The sequence below is a fragment of the Electrona antarctica genome (assembly GCF_951216825.1).
Source record: "Electrona antarctica genome assembly, chromosome: 5".
In the NCBI taxonomy this organism is placed as follows: domain Eukaryota; kingdom Metazoa; phylum Chordata; class Actinopteri; order Myctophiformes; family Myctophidae; genus Electrona; species Electrona antarctica.
Window position 1 is genome coordinate 18,582,679 of NC_136810.1, and position 12,487 is coordinate 18,595,165.

The window sequence follows — 12,487 nt, forward strand, 5'->3', positions numbered from 1 at the left end:
CAAAAGGTCTTAAAAGTCCTTACACTTTACTTGTCATCTGGTGACCCCCCCCAAAATCATGTCTGGGGGGGTCCCGACCCACATGCAGAACCACTGCTGTATAGCATGGGTGAGGGATTCTTCATTCATGAGGTTATTTCAATGCTGTTTATTCTTTTCTTGTTCTTCATTCTATCTAGAGTAGCCATTTATTTGTTTTCCTCCCCAAATTGAAGTACTGGCTACTGGCTCCTGGCTCACTTGTCAGTGAGGACCCCCTACCGGGAGGACCTGTGTCCTATTCCTCATGTTCAACACCCCCTGCTGACAGGAATACGGCTTCCCTCCCCTTGAACACAGGCAGTTGTGTTCGTGTATAGAGCACTTGCCGTAGCCAATGCATGCCGTTTTATGCAAGGTTAAAATTTAGATGGCATTCTATTTAGACAGGAAACAGGTTCATTTGTTTGAATCTGGAGGAGTAATATAAAAAAATATATAAAAGGCAGATGTGCAAATGCAGGTCAAAGGTTTGTCCTTGGCCTCTAGGGAGTGTGCATATTGCAACGTTTCACGCAGATCGGTGCAGTTATAGGTACAAATGTGAAAAGCTGTAAATAGCTCTATAACAGGCTGTTCTGGATTTTTTTGGGGCAGAGGTTCATCGTTGGCATCCAGGGAGTGTGTGCGCAAAGTTTGGCATTGACCGGGTTAACGGTGCCGGAGATTAGCTGGTAACAGACGGACGGACGGACGGACGGACGGACGGAGTGCAAAACATACTCTCCCATAATAATAAGACAATAATACTACAATCTTTAGTGCTACCATAAAAGCAACACAATAAAAGGGATGAGTGTCAAGTCAGTGTCCTTGTACTAGAAGTCCCAATGTGTACTTCTTGCTTGCTTGGCCCTTTGATTGAAAAAAATCAAGGAAGTTGGGATTATTTCCAAATATTATTTCCTCAGGAACCCTCATGAGGAAAATAATCCTATATCTTTGATTTTGTTAAAAAAATTAAATTAAATACATATTACATAATATAAATAAATAAAAAACTGTCAAAGTACAAGGCATGGTCGAGAGAGGGTGGTTTTGTTTTACCAAACGCAGTATTGAGATTCTATATCTGTATCATGCTCATGGAAATATTTTGACAGAAAAGTATATTGTTTGCAGTATTGATGCAGCTGATCAGATGGGGGATTAAGGACTTCTGTTATTAGCTGTCCATGTGATTCTGTATCGATAAATCTACACCATACTATTTTGATCGATAGAAAAACTGTGTAGATTTACTAATAAAGAATAACATAAATGCAGCTTAAACATGTAAACATGCATAAAGGTTTTTTGATATATATTTTTTAACCCATTAAAACCGGGGAAAGCAGCATTTTTAAAGCATTGAATAATTTTAAATTATATTATAATATCTCTCATCTTTCTCTTCAGATCCTCTATAAATCAGTGGTTCTCAACCAGTGGTCCTTGAGGGGGTTCCAGGTGGTCCCCCAGCTAAATGATGGAGAGTTGGTATAACCAAATGGACCCTTATTAGATCTTTAACTATTGAGAGTGTAATTTTACGCTTAGAGACTCTCAAGATTAATTTCGCTCTCAAGAGTTACAATTAAAGGGTTAGCTATATACAGTATACACTAACCCTAACCTTAATTTACAAGAAGTCTACACAGTCGGGTTGCGGGGACAGCTCCACCAGAGAGCTCCAGACTTCCTTCTCCAGAGCAACATTAGTAACTTCCTCCTGGGGGATCCCGAGGCGTTCCAGGGCCAGTTTGGAGATATTATCCCTCCATTTGATCTTTGGTCTGCCCCGGGGTCTCCTCCCAGTGGGACGTGCATCGAGGACCTTCCTAGGGAGACGCTCGAGAGGTATCCTAACCAGATGCCCGAACCACATAAGCTGGCTCCTTTCCAAGTGAAGAAGCAGCGGCTCTACTCCAAGTCTCTCTCGGGTGACTGAACTTCTCACCCTATCTCTAAGGGCATCTTAGGGCAACTATCTATGCCAGCCACCCGTCGGCGAAAACTCATTTTGGCAGCTTGTATCCGCGACCTTATTCTTTCGGTCATGACCCACACTTCATGACCATAGGTGAGAGTAGGAACGAAGATGGCTCGGTAGACCGCGAGCTTTGCCTTCTGGCTCAACTCTGTTTTTGTCACAACAGTGCGGTACAGCGACTGCAATACCTTCCCCGCTGCTCCGATTCTCTGGCTGGCTGATCTCCTTTTCCGTCCTCCCCTCACTCATGAACAAGACCCCGAGATACTTAATCCATTGAGACCTGGAACGCATCCATGTCACGTTAGCGTTTAACCACATTAACCAATTTTGTGTGGGAACCCCTTTTGGTGTTTTAAACATTATGTTATAATTTAGCTATTGAAAAATAGCAGATCTACAAGCTCATAGCGCGCCACCGAGTGGCGCGCTATGAACTTGTAGGTCTGCTATTTTTGAAAAATCGTTAAAATGTGCCTCAAATCTTTCCGAAAATTGTCATGATTTAGAAAACTTTTTTTTTTTAATTTCGACGTCAGGCCTGAATGGGTTAAACTCCTTCACCTGGGAAGTTTTGTGTCTGAGAAGCTAAATCTCATCAAATGCCGAATAAATGATTGACCTTGATACGAAAAGGGTTTGAAAACCACTGCCCTAAATCACAGAATACTTAAGAGTTTTCATTCCGAGGTCCGTTCGTTCTTTTAGCTGCAGTGTTTTTGCTGCCATTTTCAGCATTACTGTAACCGCCCTGCTGCTTAATGGCCAATGACAACTTCTCCCCGTGGCTGCACTTAGACATCATGTTTTGTCTCGTTGGAATACAGCAGCACGAGAAGCCATGCTGTTGCTGCTCTTAAATTAATTCCAGCGTCCTTAATTCGGCAACAAAACATTCGTCTAAAATAGCAGGTCTACAAGCACGAATCATGTTGCGAGCTTGTAGATCGGCTGTTTGGGGTCTCCTGTCAATTAAGTATTATTATGCGGTTTAAGTGGTTGTGTTTGTTTTGTTTGTGTTCATAGGCAAACTAGTTACTGCATCATGCATCATGTGCAGTGCGGTGTAGCGATGGATGAACTAGAATGCAATCATACGTACAATACAAGACATGACGGCCTACATACTGTACACACATTTAGGAGAGATGGAAACAAACACACACACACACACACACACACACACACACACACACACGCACACACGCACAAACATGTACAGTAACTAAATATGCACAGTGCACAAACTCTTGGGCATATATGCAAGCATGAGCTCACAAATACATGCACTCTCGTTGACACACACAGAGAATATATACTGTATTCATGTCCACATAAAGGAGAGCATATAAGGACACAGATATTAAAGGTACAGCTAAAGGTTACATTCACAACATCACGACATAATATGTCTTCATGATACAATAAGCATGTCTCTTATAGGACTCTGGTATAAAGTAACAGCATCTCCACGATATGTGGCGGCCGGCTACCAATTATGGGAGAGACAGTACAGTACTTTGGCCAGCCCTTTTGCCTCCTCCTCCCAAGTTGTACTGTATATGGGCTTGTCCTAGGCTGCCAAATATGAAAACAAATAGTCTGCACCTATTAGCCCAGCTCTGAGATGGTATGCACAGCACACACGCACACACACACACACACACACACGCACGCACGCACGCACGCACGCACGCACGCACGCACGCACGCACGCACGCATGCATGCGCGCGCAATAGCTATACAGCACACTGCACTCACCATCTGCTGTGGCGTCCGGCACTTGGAAATAACCGTGCGTGTGAACGGGCTGCTGTCACTCTCCTCCTTCCACCGTGAGTGTGGAAACAAAGCCAGTCTCCTTCATCTGGCGCCTTATAGCACCGCAGCTAGTATTGTTTAAAAAGAAAGAAATAAAACATGCAGTGTAGTTCTCTCTCTCTCTCTCTCTCTCTCTCTCTCTCTCTCTCTCTCTCTCTCTCTCTCTCTCTCTCTCTCTCTCTCTCTCTCTCTCTCTCTTCTCTTTCTCTGTGTCTTCTCGGCTGAGTTCACTCTTCAGACGTGGAGGTTGTGGTTTGAGGAGTGCGGTCAGTACCCCAGGTGGGTGTCGTGCACGCGCTCATTGACTCGATGGTCATCTCATCCTCCACCACGTGCACACTTATCTCTCCCTCTCTCTCTCTCCTCCTCCTCTTGGTTCCTCCTCTCTGTTATCTCTCTCCTCCTCTCTGTTATAGCGTCCGCACTGCCGAGCCCCCCCAGTGCGCCCGTTGGCTGTCTGGAGGGTGGTAGGCTACTGTAGTCTTCCTGAGAGTGAGAGGGTGCTGCACAGACACAGAGAGAGAGAGAGAGAGAGAGAGAGAGAGAAAGAGAGAGAGTTAGCACGCTGTATCTGCTGTGAAATGCCACATACTTGTGTGGTCCTGTGTTGGAGAGCTGTGCTGTGTCTAATAGAGGTTTGTGTGCGTGCGTGCGTGCGTGCGTGCGTGCGTGCGTGCGTGCGTGCGTGCGCGTGTGCGTTCGTGTGTGTGTGTGTGTGCGTGTGTGCGCACATGTGCGTGTACACTACAGTATGTATGTATGTAGGCGTGGCTGAGGCTGAGTGCTCCAGTCTATCCTTGTTGCTTGTGTGCGTGTGCATTAACCTCCACTTTGACAAAAATAGTAACGTTGGAGTCTGGTGCAGCTGTGTGGCGTAAGCTCTTACTGAATGAGACGGGGGAGGGGGGAAATTGTGTGTGTGTGTGTGTGTGTGTGTGTGTGTGTGTGTGTGTGTGTGTGTGTGTGTGTGTGTGTGTGTGTGTGTGTGTGTGTGTGTGTGTGTGTGTGTGTGTGTGTGTGTGTGTGTGTGTGTGTGTGTGTGTGTGTGTGTGTGTGTGTGGAGAGAATGTAGGGAGCAGAGAGTGAACAAACAAGGGGAGAGATAGAAAGCATTCGTGTGAGAGAGCAGAGAGAGTGAGGGGGGGGACAGAGTGAGGGGGGGGACAGAGTGAGGGGGGGGACAGAGTGAGGGGGGGGTAGTACTATTTGTATTTCAGACAGAGAATATAAGGAAGTAGGGGAGGGGGGGGGGGGTCAGCTGATAGAGCTGAGTGTCCTACAGATGGATGGATGTCGCAAAGACGACGGGATGGTGAGATGTGACTATTTCTGCCCCAAATGCAAAATGTGAAGGTCATTGAAGAGAGAGAGAGAGAGAGAAGTGGGGGGGAACATATATAGTTCATTTGCATTTGTCTTAATGCATGTGTATTTCATGAGCAAGGCAACTACTGTGTGTTGTTTGCATATTATGCACATGAATTATTACGAGCGTGTTACTGTGTGTGTGTGTGTGTGTGTGTGTGTGTGTGTGTGTGTGTGTGTGTGTGTGTGTGTGTGTGTGTGTGTGTGTGTGTGTGTGTGTGTGTGTGTGTGTGTGTGTGTGTGTGTGTGTGTGTGTGTGTGTGTGTGTGCGTGCGTGCGCAAATGCAACTTTTGCATCTACAGAAGAAAGTATAGACTGCCGTGAATCCCATGTCATGCAGGGAGCTGCTACAGCGGCTCATGTGTGAGCAGTTTGATAACATTGTGTTGGGATTAGGCCTGTCACCATTACAACGTTAAAGTCGACCATTAAATGTCACACAAATAATTAAGCAATATTACACGAGAGGGGGTGGTTTAACGCCATTAATGCACGCCTGCGATGCTGCAGGAACGAGCCCGCAGACCGTATCCTCAGCTACAAAGAGCACATCCAGGAGACCAGAGCCAAGGTGTCCACCAGGAACAACCAATTAACCAACTCAAAGTGGGGAGCTCACCCAAGCATGCTGCGTACCCCAGAAACGTCTCAGGTCCAGAAGTAAGCTACTCCTGGATGCCACTGCAGAACTGGAGACCACACCATCTGTTGCCAGGACTACAGAGTGACACAACCAGTGGAACAGCCTGGGCAGCCAGACAACCCAATGGACAGAGAGAGGCATCACCCCAGATTAATGTCTTGCGACTGGTCATGACCAACCTTGGGACATCTGGAAAACGTTGAACTATCTGCGGGTCGGCGAAGGACGCTGCAAAGGAATCCATGGAAAAATGGATGAACCACAAACAATGGACCACGTCATGAGATGTAGCTCTGCTCCACAATGTACTGGCCGAACCAAATGCCGCTGCACTCGCCTGCGCCAACCACTGGAAAGACGTGATATAGACTGGATGGCCAGACACGAAGAAGAACACTGTGACACAAGCTTTGAGTCCAGTATGATGATGATGTCCTACAACAGGGGTAGGCAACCTTTGGCACTGGTGCCAACCTTGGCACAAAAGGAGGGTGATCCCTGGCACACTGGCATAAACAAAAACAATTGCCGGTAAATAAACAATTAAACAAATGTAGTCAAATAAATGAATTCACTCATATTTGTATGTAAATTACATCATTCTACATTCAATAAAACTCTGAACTCTGACTGGGGAGGGAGATAGGAGGGCTATGCTCTGAGTCTAATGATCATTATAACAATGTGAAAGAATAGTTAAAAAGTTTAAAAGGTTATATTTGTACTAGTAGACAATCAAAACATGTTGGAATTGTGGTGTGGTGTTAAATTAAAGTGACACACTGACTATCTAGAAACTAAAAACATGGCACTTTGTTTCCAAAAGGTTGCAGACCCCTGTCCTACAAGATGTCACGTGGACGCCAAAAAGTTTATATGGAATAAATAAAAAAACAAAGTCAGGCAATTATTATAGTCAATAATTGCGATTAGATGATTATGCATTGTGACAGGCCTAATAGTTCGGATGGAACACATTTGCTGTGTCACTGGTGCTCCAGCATCAGAGAGAGGAACAGGTACAATCTGATAGTGGCTGGTTGGTTAGCTCCACTTTCTGTCGATAAATAGAGCCACCCAAAACTCCTGAAGGGGCTGAAGAGGAAACCCTGGCGTAGATAAAAAAAACAAAAACAATATCAAATTATATGCGGCAGTAGATATGGATATAGGTAGATATTTGATATTGTGACACCTGTCATTTATCTAAAGGTTCACACACGCTACGATACACTCATCTTCATTCATATTTAACCACTTGTGTTAAATGTGATATTTCACTTTAAACTTTGTTTGGGGTAATGTTAACGTCCACTCAGGCTTTTGGGTTTCAACCCAGACTATTTTTAAGTTGCTTGATTCAGTATTTCGATATTTGATACTGTATTCATTTCATCTATTTTAAAGAAAAATCTCTAAATACCACTTTATGTAGACATAGCACTCTATAGTGTATACACATAGTTTCCTTAGATAGATGTTAGGTTCTTAAGCTTACGCAGGATTCATGATGATGTTTTTATGTTTTTATGTATTACCATGTTTTTTGTTCTTGCTTATTGTAAATCGCTCTGGATTAAGAGCCTCTGCTAAATGCCTAAATTGTAAATGAAAACACCTGTCCTTGGTTCTGGTGACTGATATTTTTCTGGTGACTGATATTGTCCTTCTTATTGTCCTTGTCCATTGTCCTTATTGTCCATTCTCCTGTTTTCTCAATTACTGTATACTGAGTTTATTTTTATTTTTTTACATACTTGTTGGGGACAATAAATGAATGAATTAATTGAAAAAGGTTATTGAAAAAGAACGGCTCCATCACTATCATTAGAATGACAATATCAGTCACCACAACCAAGGACGGGTGTTTTTCCATGGATCTATTAAAATGGATTGTGAATTGTTTAAAGTTACCACGGGTTTGTATAGGAAGGCGTGTCTGATAAAATGAATCATTAATGTCTAAATATTCTGAATCAAGCAACTTAAAAACTGTCTGGGGTGAAACACAAAAGTCTGAGTAGATGTTAAAATGACCCCAAACATATGTTTGAAAGTGAAGTATCCCTTTAACAACAGACTCCCAATAGGTTCAGAGAGTAAAGACTTGGCATGCTGCTGGCGCCATGTTTGTGTAAGGCCTGTTAACCAAACACTGTAGAAATGGCTTCAGTAGACCGTGTTTGAACACATGATGAAGGCATTTTGACCGCTTCAGGAACCCTCTCTGCCGTTAAGCTGCCTCAGTGAAGGAAGGTTTGCATTACTGGAGTGACAAGACAATGCCAGATAATAATATTATGAGTTAGTCTGAAGCTGTCAGCAAAGAATATAGGACCCTCTGGGTCACACACAGAGTGTGTGTGTGTGTGTGTGTGTGTGTGTGTGTGTGTGTGTGTGTGTGTGTGTGTGTGTGTGTGTGTGTGTGTGTGTGCGTGTGTGCGTGTGTGCGTGTGTGCGTGTGTGCGTGCGTGCGTGCGTGCGTGCGTGCGTGCGGGCGGGAGCGTGGGAGCTAGCTAAGCATCATCATCACATTGAGGTCACAGTCACAGACTTGTATCATTGTATTCATTATTGTTTTCTTGGACATAAAGCTGTAACTTTCCTCATCTACCCCAGATTGTATACACAGTTTCCTGCTAAAGTGGTGAATCTTTTTGACCATTGAGCTAATATTGCCGGTCTGCTTGCACAGGGGATACATTTGGTATCCGGAGAACTCGCCAGTTTCCCAACTCTCCTTCATCGTTATGCTAACATGCTGTCTTCATCAGTGTAGTATGTCAAACTCACAGATTATAGTTATAGTTCATTTCCAAAGTGAAGTGAATTAAATGGTCAGCTATTCAATGATAAAGGTTGAGTATGTGTATACCAATGATAGTACCAATGATATTTCAGGATATTGTTTACTAATGAATTACATTGTTTTGGTACTTTGGTGTTTAAACTTTAGCATTCCCACTTCATCTAGTGTTAACTCTAAACAACTATCCTCTCTCTCTCAATTCAATGCAATTTAAAACTAAAATGCACTAAACCGCGGCGAGTCGGTAAACTGGCGAGTTCTCCGGTATCCATACATTTAATCTGGACCATCAGGTCAGAATTCGCGTCAGATCCTTTGACACAATCTAAATGTCTCAGTAGAAGAGCAGGGGGAGAAGAGCAGGGAGATTGTATAACATACTCATACAGACTGGACAAAAATAAATGTTATTCATTTAAATAAAATTGCATAGTGAGGCTTTTACATTTTACAGGATTGAATCGGTGAACTGAAGTACAGTAGTTTAACTCTGGACAATGTTACCTGTGTAATACAGCAGAACATCCAGTGTCCCACTCATCAAAAGTTCCTTAACTTTGCACATGAAAATGTCAAACTGCAGTGGAAGTGTGAAACGTGTTGGCTGGCAACACCACAGGAAGCCCCTTCTGGGGAGAGAACGCCACCATACATGCAGGCGGGGCGGGGCGGGCAGCTATCCCAGGTGTATCCCAATCTCCAGGGATTAGCCTAAACCAGTGGTTCTCAAAGTGTGGTCCATAGAGTGATATGGTGTGGTCCAGTGGACTCCCAGGGGTCCTTGAGGGGGTTCCCCCAGCTAAATGATTGATAGGCAAGAACCAAATGTAACAAATGTAAGGGTCCATGGCCTAATAATGAATGCCAATCTGGGGGTCCTTGAAATTAAAACGTTCGAGAACCGGCTGACTTAAACATACCTAAACATTACCCAGTGGGTGGGAGGAGCTGTCCGTGGTGCTGATGTCTCTCACTGGACAGGAACTATCCATGGTGCTGCTTCCATGAGTATTGAGTCAGCTGTGTTACTGTGCAGTGTGCGCGTGACCTTTAGGGCTGTCACGATTCGCCTAATCCACGATTCGATTCAACTTTCAATTGTAAGGTCACGATTCGATACGATATTCGATACGATTCAATCGATATTTTTTAAAACCTCGTATTTTCAGCATAGAGTGCTATATGATTATTAATTTAGTCTAATGTTTTGATTTGTAAAGAAAAACACTTGTTTCTCTGAAATAAGTTACTTTTATTTGACTAATAACATGAGTATGAGAATAACCAACAATATTAATGTTGGGGTTTATGCCCTAACATAATTTTCTTTAAGATGATGAGATGACATCATTATTGTTAAGCTCTACTCTAAGTAACTAAATCAAATAAAAGTAAGTAAATAATTGGGCTGGGAATCAATAAAAACAGTGGAATGATCTAGCTTTCGAGTTTTGGAGAGTGCAGTCGAGGCAGCAATTCATGAACAGTGGAACATTAGAAAACATCTATTTTGCTTCAGAGTACATAACATCCATAACGGATTTAGCAATACCAACATTTTGTAACTCCTACTTGTTGTCAGGACTCGGGACTAACATTAGCCCCACATGATGAACCCCTCTCACTCCCATAGAGTTATAAAGGACTAACATTAGCCCCACATGATGGAACCCTCTCACTCCCATAGAGTTATAAAGGACTAACATTAGCCCCACATGATGGAACCCTCTCACTCCCATAGAGTTATAAAGGACTAACATTAGCCCCACATGATGAACCCCTCTCACTCCCATAGAGTTATAAAGGACTAACATTAGCCCCACATGATGAACCCCTCTCACTCCCATGGAGTTATAAAGGACTAACATTAGCCCCACATGATGAACCCCTCTCACTCCCATAGAGTTATAAAGGACTAACATTAGCCCCACATGATGAACCCCTCTCACTCCCATAGAGTTATAAAGGACTAACATTAGCCCCACATGATGAACCCCTCTCACTCCCATAGAGTTATAATGGACTAACATTAGCCCCACATGATGGAACCCTCTCACTCCCATAGAGTTATAAAGGAGCTCACTCCGCTATAATGTAGCAGCCTCTCAGGGAGAGCTTCCATGGGGCTGGACTGGCGTTAGCCTCCACGCTGACTGCATCAGCATGTCTCGCACCGAACACAGCTTTGTTCGCGCTGCCGTGATATTATGTTCGTCTCGATGCGAAGACACGCTGAAGCAGCCATAGCGTGTAGACCAGCGTCAGTCCAGACTCCAGGCAGCCCCATATGGAACCTGTCACTCCACTATTGTACACAACTATATGCTTTTATCTACGCTTTTCATCCGCTTTTTAAATCTAAATGTTCCATCCACGGGACAAAAGCGATATAAACGGCTTCTTCATTGAGTGAATTTGGCTTTGTTGTTGTCTGCTCTCTGCTGACTGCACGCAATGAGCTACAGGCTGCGCCTGCTTGGCACACCGTTGTATAAGGTCCGACTGGCTGAAACTCGTCGCCTGAGAAACGTTCCGGGGTGAAAAATCAGATGGACGTGCGCATGTAATGAAATATCGTGAGTCGGCTCGTGATTTCGATACACTGTGTCGAACGTCAATTTCGATTCGATTTCGATACGTATCAAGAATCGTGACAGCCTTATTGACCTTGCATCACCAGGCTGTCTATTTAACGTTTTAACCAGAGCCATCCAGTCTAGAGCCTGTCTACTCCCAAACTGTAATAATAATTTTCTCAAATAAATGTTTGTGTATACATAATTATGTGCAAACACATGTGCACATAATGTGCCTCTTAATCAGTGAGTGGATATCTCTCTTCCTTCTCACCTCCGAATGTACAGTATTTCAAAGCATTGTATGCTTTCAATCAGATGTGTGGAGACTGAGAGTGCATGCGGACGAGGAAAGCAAGGGCAAAGAGAGTGACGCGAGCCGTGGGGGGTGGGATTCAAACGTGGGTCGTCACAAACGCTCACTAACTAAGAGCATGTGGTGTGTTCAGTGTAAGTGGCTGAGCCGACAGGCACCCTGCCCCATCCATCAGCCTTTTTACAGCCTCCCTGCTGGGACTTGAGCAAACAATTCCCAAGATGGTGCCTCGATTCAGCTTACTTCACACCTGGAGCTCCTGTGTGATGGGGGCTTATCACTAGAGGAGGTACTCTCTAGCAGATGTTTGTCTCATGAGTCATGCTTAACGAGGCAGTGATGGCACTGGCAGAGGAGGCATGTGACGTCAAACTAAAGAGCAGTGATTCATTCCTGCAAAAGGGAGAAAAGATGCAGCTATATACGCACTCAATGTCCTTCAACTGAGGCACACGTGGAATCTTGACATTCTGAGGCTTGTGGAGTTGATGCATATACAGTCCAAGCAATAAACTCCATGCGTTGTTATATCACCGCTGTCGTGCAGAAACCTTCCATCTATCTCCATATCTCAACTTTTTATGTCCGCCAATCTACGGATAATGTGTAACATTTTGAAACTGAAAGTGGTTTGCGTCTGCTTGCAGGTTTTATGAATATTGAACCAATGAAAAAGTATCAACAAGCGCTTGTGATTAATAACTACATTGGAGGCATTGGAACACAGGTTATTTTTTTTCCCATTTCGTGAAAAGTGAAGGTCTTGGGATGGCCATACAAGGCTTTTCCACCTGATAGCGATGATGTGATACTTTCTGTTGAGATAGACGGTATAGGAAAGCTGAGCAGGAGACAGTGAGTGGATGGCACAGGACAGAGTGAGACAGCTGAGCAGGAGACAGTGAGCGGATGGCACAGGACAGAGTGAGACAGCTGAGCAGGAG